Genomic DNA, 11,277 nt, shown 5'->3' with positions numbered 1-11,277 from the left:
CACGCACGCGAGACACTCGATTGTTTGATAGCGACATGAACATGTGTTCCTGTTATTTCTCTATTGCTTCAACTCGCGATGTGATTTACAAGACGGGGTACACATGTATAAATAAAACAAGCTAGCTACCAAATGCTATTTGGTGACTAACTCTAGCCCTAGTCAGATACATGCATGTACCCTGAAAAGGACACACACCATCCAATGAGGGATTAGTCGTGTTTAATTCCAACAACCCAACCTGTTTGTGACATTCACATGCAATGCAGCATGGCCAAAATACAATCTATGCTACATTAGGTAGGGAAAACGACATCAGGACGACCTGACATTGTTGATTGAGTGTTCCACATAAAGCTCAAGAATTCATGGGTAGCATAAAGGAAACATAATACTTTGGAAGAACACAAGCAAGTAATAGTCTGCTAAATTATAATGAACTGTTATTTACGATTTCTCATAATTTAACTTACATGTTAAGCATGATCATTGAATATATTGTGGATAAAATAGAAGGCGAGGAAACATTATACTTAAGCTGCGACACTGTATGCAAAGTGATTACTCTAAGTGATGATACACATAGGCTATATCCAACAGAGTTGCTAAACAGCCTAAAATTTCCCAGAATACCAAATTATGAGCTCAAGCTGAAAGTAGGACTACCTGTGATGCTACTACATAATATTAACCAAAGTGGTGGGTTATGGTACACGGATAGGGGCGGATCCACCTTGGGTCAAGGGTGTGCAGATGTACACCCAAAATTTTATGCAGAATTTTTTCTACATATAGGCATATATGGCAGAAGAAATACATGCACTTTGGCAGCTGCTGTATTACCTGCGCACGATAGACACGACACGAAACCATTAAGCCGCTTCCGACTGCTAAACAAAAAACCAACTGCTTCCTTCCCCAATTCCCACGTACGAATAGAGACACACGAGCGGCGGCGCGAGGGCATGGGGAGCCACAGCCATCCGCCGGGGCATGAGCTCACCAGGGCCACCGCCGCCGCCCGCGGGGATCAGGAGTGAGTACTCGGTCCCAGTGCAGTACGAGGCGCCGCACCAAAGCCGCAGAGACAGAGGGTTGCCCCGCCGGCCGCCGCAGTTGTCGATGCCGCGGCGGCATGCGTACGGTACCTCCAATGCAGCAATTAGCTCCAACAACATCAATCTCTAAGCCTAAGGTGAATCCCCTTCCAGAGCATGTATTCAGGTTGAACAGGAAGTGCAGGTGCAGAACACTTCCCCATCCAATCAACTTCATAGCACTATGAGCTCCCCTTCACCGTGTACTCAATGTATTGCCGTGAACCAATTGGCTCCTCTCTTTTTTTGGCGGGGAAACCAATTGGCTCCTATATTATGGTTAAAAAAAATTGGAAACATCGCAACGCCGCCCTCTTCAACAATCTTCGGCCATCCACCGACGAACTTGTCCGCACTATCAAGGACGAGGCCCGGCTATGGGCAAGGGCCGGAGCCAATGGACTAGCTTTCGTAATCCATATAGTCTAGAATCATTGTACCGAGGCTGAGCAAACTCAAACATGCTCATGTCACGCTCTTGGGGACGCGGATGCGTGTACGCCCCCTCGAGCGGCATCCTGTATGTTTTCTTCACCTATCAATGAAATGATACGCAATGATGCGTATTCACGTCAAAGGGTAAAAAAAATTGAGCACCCAATGTTAAATTCCTGGATCCGCCAATGTACACGGATGACAATAATATAACTTGGAAGATGTATATCGAAGACAGATTATCACAGGAACACGTGTAGGTGAGAAGGTATATATTCCAAGAATAATAATGTCACTGACTGAATCGGCATGGCCATTCTTGCTAAAAAGAAGACAATATCCTATATCGGTGTGCTTTGGTATGGCAATCAACAAGAGTCAAAGGCAATCTCTAAACAAAGTAGGACTATATCTGCAAAAACAAGTTTACATGCACGGACAACTATATGTGGCTATCCCAAGAGTCACACGAAGAGATGGTCTACGGATAATTGTAGATGATGAAGAAACCAACAAAGATGGTATGATCAAGAACATTGTGTACAAAGATTTTTTTTTGAAAGGTAAGGTAAAGATGTTAAATCATTGGCATTAGTTCAAAATGCATCTTCCATACTTTTACTGCTTGCTAAATTAGATGGACACGAACACAAACTAAGATTGCACATTATCTGTGGATTTGCCTGTTATCATTTAGTGGGTATGTATGGGGTGGGGTGCTTAAAAGGGGAGAAGGCAAACAAAACTAACATTTCCAAAAATACATCAACCATACGGAACATGTACAATATATATTAGCTGGAATGTTAACTTTATTATAGTCTAAACCGATAGGGCAATCATCACCATGTGATCATATTAAATATGTAGAAGCAGACCTAATGCAATTAACGGCTCAAATCTATTTTATACTCTTACCTCTCATGTGAAAAGGGGAGGTAAGAGGGAGCATGTTAAAAACCTATTTTCAAATTCAGTTATTAAAATTCAACTAGTTTATTGCTCATGCATTGCCATGGAATAAAAAGTCGTCGACAAACCAAGTAAACAATTGATCTAATTCAGACTTATGTCGCTAATGTGATGGCATGGTTTACATCTATATAGCAACACGTATAAATTCACTCTCCCATGTTTTTCCTCCTCGACAGCCATCACTCCTTGCAAGAAGACAATGTGGCATGTTTGTTCCGCCACGTCTTCCCCTACACTTTCATTATCTTCATCCACCCTTGTAGCAATTATCGTCGCCACAAAAGTGTACCATCTCACCTTACCGACGCTTGGGCACCTTTTTAAACTTCAATCAACCTTGTACACAATACCCCTTGCACTGCCACGGAAGAAAACAATAGTGTTAAAGGAACTGAATAAATTATTTTCCTACATTCTAAATGTTTGTGTCAATCTTGTGGTTTTCCCACGCATGTGATAACCATTACTACAGGGGGAATGTTCTGTTTGTATTTTGTTGTGCCCAAGAATTTTGGAGAACACGTTCCTGGTTAGAGTTTTGCATGGGGAAGTGGGCGAGAGCTTGGGAGGAGGCCGAGGGAGGAGTCGAGATATATTACCATTCTCCTATTATCTTCACTAATATAATTACTACACAGATGAAAATTGTAGCCATAGAAACAAGTTAAATCACACTATTACACCAAAGAGACTAACTTTCTTTCACAAAATTATTCTTCTATATTTTGAGTACCAAAAATGAGCCTAAAATCAAATACAATGTATTAATGAGAAACATTATTCATCACCCCCTTATCCGATATATCAACTTCTGTTGCAAAGAAGGGAGAGATCATTATAGCTCAACCATGGTAAGAGTAAGAATGTTCATGAGTTACATAAGCACGGGGGCAAGGCGAACCACATGATAGCATTTTTTCTTTGAAACCAAGTGAAGTGCTATCATGTTTTGACTACATTAGTAGTACTTGTTATGCAAGTTTCCGAGCTCTTGCATGAACATCTTTACGTCCTGAGTGACGAAAACATGACAAAATATGTCATATTTACTTGCCAACATAACAATCCCGATCATCTCTCCCACCCCAATAAATGGTGTCCTCCTTAAGCTAATGCATTTCTCACATGTCACTGCATTACAGTTGTTCATACAATGCATAGAATCAAAAACATCACAGGAGCATATGAAAGCATTAGTTTTGCACATGATGAAGGAGCTTTGTTTGATCAAAAATCTTTACATTAGCAAGATGACATATTTTTGTATGTCGTAGAATATTGTTTCCTGTAGCTTAACCTAAACCTAAAATCACACCAAATAAAATTTTCTGCCGCGCTTTTATTTATCCTTTTAGCAAATGGAAATACCAAAAAGGAAAATTAAGCATAATATTCTAGGAGTAACACTTAGATGATGATCAGAACTGGTATGCCAATTGACTGAACCAAGTAAAGTAATGTATGAGCTTTGCTACACCTATGGAATTTCTTTATGGAATTAGCCTATAGGAATAAGATGACTCTATTTGATTGGATATCATGGGCCTATGACGAAATTCAGTGGGATATTAAATAGAAATTACATCCGTAGGTGTGATTCTGTAACTACCTGCCTGCAGGTGTAGCATTTTTGCTAATGTATTCTATGAATAAAGCTGTTCCCAATAATAAGTTTTTTGTAATCATATTTTGACTATTATAGTACTGAACTTTTTCCAAGATCAGAATTCCTGTTACAGCACTAACCAATAATCAAAGCAATATATGTATGGGGCTTATAACAAAGAGTATGGTTTATAACCCCACCCTCCCTCCCACCCTCTCTAATTCAGCTTTGGCACATAATTGACCTTCACAATTAACCTTCTCGGAAGACATGCATTTAAGAAGTACCTCTCAAAACTACATGAAAATAATCCTGTGATGAGTATAGAAAGAGAGAAGACAGAGTCTTTTTTTCTACATTCATTGCAGCCATATCAAAAGGGGAATAGACCGTCGTAAGAGTTATACTAACTCAAACAAAAAAGCAATAATGTTTCTTTTTGAAAGAAAGCTATAACGTTGCGGACCTTCAGGCCATGCCTCATGGAAAGCATGCATCTTCTTCAGGTATTTGGCAATGTACATGATTGATGTCCCTGCAAACAATACATGCATATCATAGCAGCAATCAAAAGAAATAGGAAGAGAAAAACACAGTAATTTTTTGTAAAGTTAGGTAGAGAGGAATTGTGCGTGCAACGGGACCAAACTCTATCAAGCGCCTTGTTAAACATCCTCCATGGAACAACTTGATTTTTGGAGAAAGAGAGGCTAAAAAAATGGAGACACCGGAGCCACAACTTCTAGTAATTAATTACCACTCCAGCAGGGTCTGAAACAAACTTCATCATCCTTGGATGGGGACATTGCGTCGGAGTCAGTGTTGAGGTATCGAGATCTGCAGATGAGCATTTAAAACAGATGAATAATAATAAGATATTAAAGTGAGCAGCTAATGTTCACCTAAAAATGGTTTCTTTTGAAAAAAAATCGCTTTGTATTATAGAAATGTAGCAACTACTCCCTCCATCCCAAAATAATTGCCTTTGATTTAGTACAACTTGGGACGGAGAGAGTATTATCTTAAGCAGAACGAACAAGAGACCATGCAGATGGGAAAAAAGAGTCTGAAACTGAATGTATTTTATCATTTCTGAATCATTTACTTGCATACCAGCCGAATGAAATAAAAGAATATTACTTTTCTTAGAACGTGTACATGATGTAATTTTTGTGTTGCTATTGCAGTACATTTTGTACTTTTGAGAGAATTCGGAGGGCTCTTGCACTAACACCTTTCTTTTGCTTCATACTCTAAATAAGAAGATTATACATGTTTCAAATGCAAACAAATATTTTTGTAGTTGCCACATATAGTTGCTCAACTGTGTACTATAGAAAATAAAAATAAAAATTAAAAAGCCAGGTTGGAGAGGGCATGTACCACTATCTCATGGTCATATGAAAGCAACTAAAGTTCACATGCTAGCTTTTTTTTTCTTGTGACCCAGAACATAGTCTTAGATAAAGGTGCTATAGAACAAAACCAGATGCAGGTTTGACGTGAACACATAAAAATTCATTACTATAAATGTTAACTAACCACTCGTACCTACATGATTAGTACTAATTCAACTGTTCGCTTTGAAGCTAGAACTGAACTTTAGTAAGGGGATTTAAAGTACGATGGTATCAATCAAAAGGAAAAAATCCCAATCAAGTGTTAATGGCATGCCGGATTCGACTAGTTGATCCATGAACAAAAAGAGTACACAATCCTAGACCAGACCCTGAATTCTGTAGCTGAACTAATCCATACAATAATAAGTCGTGCTGTTTTTTTGCTTAGATGGCATGGCCAGTAGCAAATGTATATATACATGCAATTGTGACGCAGATTCACACTTTCATCCAAGATTATGACAACTCGCATGAAAAATTAAAAAAAAATCCTCATTGGGGCGACAGAGTCAAACTTGGACTCGAATTGGTGATCCTCGCTATTTGATATATCCTCTCCTTAGTTCAAGACAAAAAGAAAACTCTGCAAATTCCAATAAAAATAGACTTGGCCAACAAAAACAAGGGCGCTGCTAGGCGTAAGCCGACTGATTTGAGGGGAAAATAAGTCGGCTCGTCAGCGGTTCGATCCAGGTCCCACAACCATTGGATTAGTCAACTTCTGGTCGGCTAGTTCTCACGGAACACAACTTCCTGCAGCATCTTCGTTCTCCTACGGCGTCCACCCCAATGAAAATTCCCCCCACTCTCCCTCCTCTTCCACGCACAGGAGGAGCCTCTGGGTAGGGCGACGAGCTCCGGCGAGACACCCTGAAAGTTAACAGTGCCATGCTCCGCCTTGTAGCAATGCCGCTCGTGCTCGGCCCCCTTGCAACACCCCCGGTGCCTCCTCCCTGGAGCCCCGCCCGTGGCAGCCGCGTCTGCGGTAGAACACCTACTGGAACAGCGCATGATCACCGGTTGTCTGCGGCGTCTACAGCCACCTTCTGCAATGCATCCTCGCCGCCGGATCATGGCCGTGCATCTGCAAACTAACCACCCGCTGTAACACAGCAACACCGCCGGTAACAGCAGCGACATCGTCGTGACCTCACATGCTGCAGTGCAGCAGCTGCAGCACTGCCGCCGGGCATGGCAGGGGAGTCATCGGGGCCTCGCGTGCTGCAACGCAGCTTCGCCGCCAGGCATGGCAGGGGCGTCGTCGTGGCCTCACCTGCTGCGACGCAGCTCCGCCGCTGGGCATGGCAACGGCGTTGTCGTGGCCTCGCCTGCTGCGCCGTTGGGCATGGCAGCGGCGTCGTGACCCCACATGCTGCAGTGCAGCTCTATCGTCGGGCATGGCAGCGGCGTTGTCGTGGGCTTGTGGCCTCGCATGCTGCAACAAAGCTCCACCATCGGGCATGGCAGCGGCGTCGTCGTGGCCTCGCCTGCTCCAATGCAGCTCCACCGCAAGGCATGGTAGCAGCGTCCACATGGCTTCCCCTGCTGCAAACGCAGCTCGCCGTTGGGCATGGCAGCAGCATTCCATGGCCTCGCCTGCTGCCCGCCGCCGTTGTGGCAGCAGCGTCCTCGTGCATCGCCTTCTGCAACAGGACCACCTTAGGGCATGGCAACAGCAAAGCGGTGAACGGCGAGCCAGGTTGTGACATCGGAGCCTCGTCTCACCGTGCTGCATCTCGGCGCAGCGCCGCCCACGCCTTCTTCTGCGACCGTCGTTGTAGGGGAGAGAGAGAGTCCAAATCGTGTGTGCCTGTGTTGTCGAGACGACTGGAGGCAGCAAGAGGATAAGAACAGTGTGGGTCCCATAGAGACACGTGGGAGCCGTAGGAGGCAGCTTAAGGGAGACGTGGGATTAGTCGGCTGATAATAATGGTTTTCCCAAAAACAAGGGGCGGGTAGATCTCGAAGTACTCCTACCTGGCTTTTTAATTTTAATTTTAATTTTCTATAGTACTCCTACCTGGCAAAGTTTAGGGTTTGGGAGAGGGGGTTCATAACCGAGACGGTGGTCGTGGAGAGGGGGTCGTGCGGTGCAGACGGAGGCGACGGGTGGTAGCTGGAGAGGGCAGCGTCCGGTGGACAGGGATGCACTGGGTTGGTCGTGGGACAGGGTGGGGGCAGGTCAGGGAAGGAGGTGGAGACTGGAGAATATGCAGCTTCTTTCAGTTTTTTGCGCTGGCCTAGATCCGTGGGGAATTTCTCCTTCCGATTTTCTCTTTGCGGGCGTGGGGGGTGTACGTTTCTGCGATCGTGGTTCTAGCGCGAGAGGTGAGGGCCGTCCAAAGCATCCTACTCACAAAGTGTACCAAAAACACGGCTCTCAAACTTGGAGCATCGGTACTGAGGCCAATTTCGTCCTCTTTTGTTCGTTTTCAATCTGTGAGGCTAAAAAACACAGCCCACCATAGAGAACATTTTGTTTGTATGTCTATTCTGTGTTTGCTTCGACCTGTTTCCATCTTAAATTTGGGTCAGATTTGGATCGAAGCAGACAGTGTTTGTCCTTCATCTTTGTATGACCTGGACCACCACCCACCCACTCGTCATGGTGGCCCAGGCGTGTGGTGGGGAGGTCATGGCGTCTGCCGGGGCTGACGGCTAGATCTGAGTGCCGTGAGCTTTCGAGTTGTTCACTGGGCGTGGTGGTGGGGATGGCTAGCGGTGGCGCGGAGGATGCACGGGCCTATGCCACAGATTTGGTGCATGCAGCGGCCATGGTGGCTGGTGGCGCGAGTGCGTGCCCGGCGACTTCGACGCTTGGAGCTCGTCGGCCGGCGCGGATTGGGCAATGGTCCGGTTTGGCTGCTGCTCCGGCCGTGGGTTGCTCCACAGCAGCATGACAGGTCAGCTGCGGTGGCGGCTAGCATGTTCCAGCGTCGGCTTGTCCGTAGGCGGTTTGTGTCGACCTTCGATCCCTCCCCTCGGCATCTAGACGTTACTTTTGTCGAAGGGTTGGCCCTCTCCAAGCTGTGGTCCAGTGCTCTTCTCGCGCCGGGTTGCTGCAGGACCGAGCTCCTCTCATGCTCGCGGCACGACGATGCTCATCTCGCGTCCGGCGGCAAGACCGAGCTCGTCTCGCGCCCGGTGCTGCAGGGCGGGTTGATGGAGGCAAGTTTTGGCCGGCCTATTGGGTCCGGCGCTGGGGGCCTCCTAGGGGCATGAAAGGTGGGACCTTTCCGCTCCTCTCTTTGGTTCGGGTACGGCAGGACTTGGATGCTGTGGCTGCGGCCCTCATGGTGGTACTGTTGTGCTCATGGGTAGAGCCCATGGCTCGGTGCTTCCCGGAGGCCATGGCCGTCTGGGTGGCATGGTAGCCGGGGTGTGTCATCCGGTGGCGGTCAGTGTCAGCCGGGGTAAAAACTTGTTCTATCTTTGGACGGACCCCAGCGGCAAAGCTCGTTCCCTTCTTGAAGGTGTTGGCGCGGCTCTCATTGCCCTTCGTGTTTCTCCAGGGGAAACTCTATTCCTCGGATCGGGAGGTGGCGGCGCTCCGGTGTCGTAACCTTCTTGAAGACGCAGAGCCCTAGGTTCGTTGTATGCGGCCTCATCTCTTCGTAGTGGTGTGCAAGGTTGTCAGAATCGTGATTTTGAATCGGACCGGAGCTCCGATGCTAGGATCGTAAATCGTAGAATCTTCACTACCAGGATCATAAAAACGTAGATTCTATGAAGTAAAATCATAGAATCAGAGGGGTTAGTTTGGATCATAAAGTCGTAGAATCGTATAATAGAATCACGATTCTGACAACCTTGGTGGCGTGTTCACGGTTGAAGCCCCGATTGATCTTGTAGTGCTTGGGGTGGGGTTGTTGTGCTCAGTGCCTCTGTATCCTGCCTTGGGTGTGTGCATGTGTTGTTGTGGCGCTCGCTTATATCGGGTTGTTTTTTTATCGTTGCTTTATATATAAAGCGGGGCGAAAGCCTTTTTCAATATAATCTTCCTCAACAATGATGATGAATACGCCGGGCTACCGGCTATTCCGGAGACCCCGGGCTCGAGCTCCTGGAGAAAGTCAGAGCCATCCGAGGAGACCGGACATAGTCAGCCTGCAACCGAGCAGATAGTCAGCCCATAACCGAGGAGACTCTTGATCCGAGGATGGCATGGCCGATGTGCACAGAGTCGTCATAGCCCAGATGTCGTCGGCTGTCGTTGGATCTAACTCAACCATCTACGCGATGGCAACATCAGATGCGTGCTCCCCCTCCAGTTGATCCTCCGCTTGACGGTGTTCCTCCAGCAGCTAGATGTTATAAGAGAAACTTTAACTAGCCCACCTATTTCGTCCCTGTATGTTCATTTGGATCAAAACGGATACAAAAATCGGCCCAACGCGCCGATCAAAACAGACGTGCGTACGCTATTTGTCCGCCGGGCGATCCATTCCAGGCCCACATTTGAGCCTCGTTTGCGTCGGCGTGTACGCAAGGCAGATGCACACGACGCTCGGGAAGTGTAACAAAAAACACGGCTCTCAAACTCGGAGCACCAGTCCTGTGGCCCATTCCGCCCACTTTTGTCTGTTTCAATTCGTGAGACCAAAAAACAAAGCCCAACACAAATAACATTTCGTGTGCATGTCTATTTTGTGTTCGCTTCAACCTGTTTCCGTCTCAAATTTTGGTCAGATTTGTATCGTAGCGGACATTGGCCGTCATTCGTCTTTGTCCAGACTGGCCCACCGCCCACCCATTCATCCCACTTTTTTCTCGCTCTCTCTCTCTCTCCTCACCGACCCACCGACCCATCCATGACTCCATCCACCACACATCCCACCAGCGACAAAGGTAGGAGAAGAGCTCCTGCGCGTCGAGTCTCACCGCCGTCGCAAGGAGAGGAGCTCTTGCACGTTGACTACCGCTCTCGCCGCTCCGCCTCCCCGGCTTCACGGCGTGCCGGCTCCACCTCTTCTGCGCCGCGCAGACCGCCATGGCTTCGGAGGATCAGTCATAAGTCGCATCTAGGTACATGTCGACCATGCGCCGGCGTCTGGGATGGCCAATGTGTCGCTTGGTCTCGGCTCGGCCTACACAACAGGAGTCAGCAGTTCAGCGGGAAGACGCACGGGCCTTATATCAAATAAATTGTGATGTTTTGTTCTCCCATTGCAACACACGAGTCTTTTTGCTAGTCTACTGCCCCATAAAAGTACGGAAGGACAGATCGAACTCATCTTCTAAACCGTCTAATCACCAAATCTAAAGGTCCAAAATAATCTAATGTTGATCACCAATGATGTTGAGCACCGCTGACCATGATCACATCATATCATACCACTTCCTGGTCCAAAACTAACTTTCCCCATCCATGAGGCCACGACACATGCCGCTCCTCACCTATGTTTGTGTCCCCATCCCACCCCTGCTCCTCTTTGTTGACAGTGTCATACACTAGGGGTGGCCCACCGAGAGGAGCCAGGCAGAAGGCCTGCATGAAGCACTAGTAGAAAACACCTAATAGTCCCGGTTCGTAAGGGCCTTTAGTCCCGGTTCATGAACCGGGACTAATGGACCGTTACTAATATCTCCACCCATTAGTCCCGGTTCAAACAAGAACCGGGACCAATATGCCTCCACGTGGCCCTGTGCGCCGAGCCCAGTCAGGGGTCCTTTGGTCCCGGTTGGTGGCATCAACCGGGACCAAAAAGCATCCACGCGTCAGCATTCCATTGGTTGGGGTTTTTGTTAGTTTTTTTTGAAATGA

This window comes from Triticum dicoccoides, chromosome 6B (genome assembly GCF_002162155.2).
Source record: "Triticum dicoccoides isolate Atlit2015 ecotype Zavitan chromosome 6B, WEW_v2.0, whole genome shotgun sequence".
NCBI classification, from domain to species: Eukaryota; Viridiplantae; Streptophyta; class Magnoliopsida; order Poales; family Poaceae; genus Triticum; species Triticum dicoccoides.
This window is presented reverse-complemented; position numbering follows the sequence as displayed.